The 4,935-nt window shown below is 40.7% G+C and overlaps 1 protein-coding gene across 1 annotated transcript in view; it reads left to right on the forward strand.

The window, feature by feature from the left end:
* Positions 1–4,935, forward strand: part of AVEN (apoptosis and caspase activation inhibitor) — a 182,932-nt gene that overhangs the window by 1,010 nt on the left and 176,987 nt on the right. The window lies entirely within an intron of this gene.

The raw sequence follows: 4,935 nt of genomic DNA on the forward strand, positions 1-4,935 counted from the left end.
GGGGGAACCGCCAGCTGTCGCCCCGCCCTGGTGGCGCGGGGGTGGTGGCTCGTGGGGCTTCCCCAGCCTGTCCAGGTGGTCCGGGCGGGAATGGCTAGGAACGCCAGGGCCAAGGCTGTGTGTCTGGGCTGCAAGGCTAGTGGGCCTGTAGGTTTCGGGTGGAATGTCAGTGTGACTGACCCTTGTGAAGTAGGGGTGCGGCCAGCGCTCTACAGGAGCTGAGACTTGGGCAGCATTGCTGTATGGGCAGACGTTCCTGTTATTAGGAGGGAAGGGATTCTTTTGGTCTGTTGTGTTCACTGTGCAAGGCCTAGCACATGGTAGGATAATAAAGGCTTACTGAAAGAATGCCCACCACGAACTGGACTCTAGTTTTGGAGGCAAGATCAGATGCATAGTTCTTTCTCTCTTTAATAGCATCCTTCTTTTATTACACAAGTGTAGGAATCAGGGGTCACTGGCCTTCGTATTGCAATTTTTTTTTAAAACCAGGAAATGTTTCAGCAGTCAGGTCTGAATTTTAATAGCAATGCGATCGACCTTATTCACAGGTTCATAGAAGAAGGACACTTCTTAACAGCTTGAAGCAAGGCGTGATAGGGGACGAACTTACTCCACTGATCTCCCAGCTAAGGGGGTTTGAGTACAGCCTTCTTAGGAGCTACTATTTTAACATTTGTACTGTGAAACGTTCATGTGCCGCATGGTGTTTGAGGCATCACTGAACCTTGCAGCCACCACCGCTTCTGCCTCTGTTACCACTCTCGTACTTTCGATCAAAACTACATATTTTGAATTATTGTGTGCATAGATTAAAAATTTTTTTTGGTTCAGCAAATTTCTTGTTCTTGAAATATCTTTTTTTTTTTTTTTTAACTTTTTGGATGTTTTTAATTTATTTTTTTGAGAGACCAGAGACAGCAGTAGCAGGGGAGGGTCAGAGAGAGATGCAGATACAGAATCTGAAGCAGGCTCCAGGCTCTGAGCTGTGAGCACAGAGCCCAACATGGGACTCGAACCCAGGGACTGTGAGATCGTGACCTGAGCTAAAGTCAGACATTTAACAGACTGAGCCACTCAGGCGCCCAGGCACCCCCTATATTTGGAGTATCTTAAGGACATAGTATGTAAGATGTCCCTAAAGATAGTAATTGTATACCGAAATACAGACCTTCAAAAAAATTAGAAAACTTAAAATTAAGTGTGTCATACTTAACCTGGTTAGGATTAAGGTAGGAAATAAAATTTGATGGAGGTATGAAGAAATTCTTAGGTTCAGTTAGCAGGAAATGATGAAAACTTTGATCAATCTAGCGCACACTATATAACACATTTTGAACTCGTAACAACTTTATACAACTGACTCAACAATTGTGGGTCCACTTACATGGGGATTTAAAAAAAAAATAAATCCAGTATAGTGCTGTTAATGTATTGTTTCTTCATTACTGTCTTAACATTTTCTTTTCTCTAGCTGATTTTATTGTAAGAATACAATATCTAATACATAGAACATACAAAGTTATGTGTTAATTGACTGTTTATGTTATTGGTAAGGCTTCCAGTCAACAGTAGGCTATTAGTGGTTAAGTTTTGGGAGAATCAAAAGTTATATATAAGTAGGTTTTTCCACAGCATCCTTATCCTAGGATGTGTTTAATGATCAGTTGTATACATTTTGCACATATGTATGTAGTATAACTTTGTTACAACTTATTTATTTATTACAACTTTATTTTTCTTAAATTTTTCTTTTTTATTTTTTTAGAGAGAGAGCGTGCATGAGTGGGGAAGAGGGGCAAAAGGAGAGAGAGAGAATCCTAAGCAGGCTCCACACTCAGCACAGAGCCCAACATGGGGCTCGATCCCATGACTCTAAGATCCTGACCTGAGTGGAAATCAAAACTTGGATGCTTAACCGACTGAATCACCCAGGCATCCCACAACTTTATTTTTGAAGCAGCTTAAAGTTGTTTAGCTTTATAACAAGTGCATTTTATATCTATTGTATATATAAAATCTTCGTTTTTACAAGTTAGTTGACTTGCTCAAGCCTTTATAGCTAGTGGCACTAACAGCTCTTGCCTCAACTCTGTCTTGTCTCTTACATTTTTCTGAACCAGTCACCACTTTACTGAGAGCAAGGTACACAGATGATCCTTGGTTGCAGGGATCATGTTTTAATAGTAATTGTAGTAATGGTACCTTTGGTACTTATTAAAGTGTCTGACACATAGACCTTTAACAAGTGTTTTTAACTTGGTGAATTGAATGAATGAAGGTGCTTGTGTCTTACTTATCTCTCTGGAACCAAATTGAGTAAAATGATGGTATATCGTTTTGGGAATGAATAATGTATTTTTTTGATTTATGCCAATATTGTAACCATTTCTATTACAATTTCAGGCTTTGATCCCTTTTTGGGATCATCTTAAAAATCCCATCTTATATATTCTTTGGGGATGTTTTTCCTTGCACACTTGAATGATTCAGTGGGTTAGCATATGTAAACATGTGGCACAGTGCTTGGGATATCATGGACCCTGCAGCCACCAGCCCTCCTGCCGATGTTACCACTCTCATCATATTTTCAGTCAAACCTGGATGAAGAGATGTTGGAAGGATTATTTCTTCATTTTGGTTTGATCTGTGACCTCTAAGTTCCTTCCACTTCTCAGATTCTGAAGGACTATTCATCTTTAGGCTTGCTAAAAATACCATTCTTGGTGCCTAAAGATTAAGGGGGACAGGATTGTTTGCTCTGCCTGAGGCCTCCTTGCTCTCCTATTCCATGTTGATTTTGTGCCCCAAATGGAGAGTAATTGAATGATCAGAAAGAAAAAAATCATAAGAGTTTGAGCTGTGTAAGGATCAGTTAGTTACCTAACTCTAGAACTTAACATTGTTTATGCCTTTCACTTTCTACTTTATTTTTTTACGCTTATTTGCTTTTGAGAGAGAGAGAGAGAGTGCGCGAAAGACCGCATGAGCATGAGTAGGGGAGGGGCAGAGAGAGAAGAGACAGAATCACAAGCCAGCTCCTGGCTGTTAGCTCAGAGCCTCATGCGGCATTTAAACTCACAAACTATGCGTTCGGGACGTGAGCCCAAGTCAAGAGTCAGACGCGTAAGCTATTGAGCCACCCAGGAACCCCCTGCTTTCTACTTTAGATCACGACATACACATGGCTTGTAAATGGAAATCAAGAGAAAATAAGACTAAACAACTACTAAACAAGCATTTCTCCAGGTAACTTGGCTGAGCACATTGCATCTGCTAGTCTCTTGCACTTAAATCATTTCCAGAGTAGATCATATGAACCCTAAGTTTATGGAGTTTGGGTAAGCATATCATAAGGCTAATTATCTCCATTGAATATCCACTAGAAGCATGACATTGCACTGGATGTGGTCATTAACATACTAGGATTTGTTAGTATTATACTTCCCTTTTTTTTTATTAGCTTTTTAAATGTTTTATTTTATTTTTGAGAGAGAGAGAGAGAGAGAGAGACCACGAGCAAGTAAGGGAAGGGCAGAGAGAGGAAAACAGCATCCGAAGCAGGCTCCAGGCTCTGAGCTGTCAGCACAGAACCCAACGTGGGGCTCGAACTCACCAACTGTGAGATCATGACGTGAGCCGAAGTTGGTGCTTAACTGACTGAGCCAGGCATCCCATATACTTAATCTTTTTGATGAGCTACTAGCAGAGAAGAAGGCGTGTAGGCAGTCCTTGGGACTTTTTTTTCTTTTTTCCTCCTTGTAGTAACCGTAGTAGTTGACATTTATTGAGCACTTAGCATGAGATAAGAAAACTGAGTACAGTTAAATAACTCATAGTCAGGAGAGGTTAACTAACTTATCCATTATCATGGAACCAGAAAATTACAGAGCCTGGATTCAACCTAGCCTTTTGGTTCCAGAACTGTTTTTTCAACTATGTCCCTAAACTGCCTCTAGAGTGATTTGAGATTTGAAAGGGGAAGTGTGGCAGCCTGCTGTATGATCCTTTCACATGCTTTTGTTTTCCTGATGTTCCAAAATGATGATCAGGATTTAAGGTAACACTGATACCGTATTCAGTTATTGTGGATGTCGGCAGATCTTTGCTTTCTTGTTCCATGTTTGGATGGAAGCTGCTTTTAATCATTTTAAAATTATTTATGTCCAATAAAAGGTAAGGCGGCTGTTTATAGCTGCATTACCGAGAGTAAGAACATGGAGGTATTTTTTTTCCTGACCAAACTTTGGCTTTATTAATCAGCATGATAGTAATTCAACCTAAAATTAATTAATTAATTTAAATCCTTTGCCTGAATAATAACTATCAGCATGATAGTAATTCAACCTAAAATTAATTAATTAATATAAATCCTTTGCCTGAATAATAATTAATCCTAGATGCCGTTGACATTTTCATTGCTACTATTTCAGTGAAAGAGAATCTCTGACTTCGATGTTCCAGTTTACCTACCGTGAACCTGGAAGAAGAAAAGTTGTCAAATCCAAGTTGCTGGCAGGTTTCTCCAGCATTTGCTCCTTTTTTTTTTAATGTTTTTATTTATTTTTGAGACAGAGAGATACAGAGCATGAGAGGGGGAGGGGCAGAGAGAGAAGGAGACACAGAACCGGAAGCAGGCTCCAGGCTCTGAGCTAGCTGTCAGCACAGAGCCTGACGCGGGGCTCGAACCCACGAACGTGAGATTTGACCTGAGCCGAAGTCGGAGGCTTAACCGACTGAGCTACCCAGGCGCCCCCCATTCATTTCTAAAATTGAAAGCTCCTACTCTAGCAAACTGGGGTGGGGCAGAGCCAGTCATTCAGACGAAGTCAGGTTTAAATGCAGGCTATATACTGTGGTCTCAATCTTCCTGCCAACCTTCCCGCCTCTCAGCATCTCTTTTGCAACCCTCCCTCCCTATCTTTTTCTTTTACC

The sequence above is a fragment of the Suricata suricatta genome, chromosome 9 (assembly GCF_006229205.1).
Source record: "Suricata suricatta isolate VVHF042 chromosome 9, meerkat_22Aug2017_6uvM2_HiC, whole genome shotgun sequence".
Classification (NCBI taxonomy): domain Eukaryota; kingdom Metazoa; phylum Chordata; class Mammalia; order Carnivora; family Herpestidae; genus Suricata; species Suricata suricatta.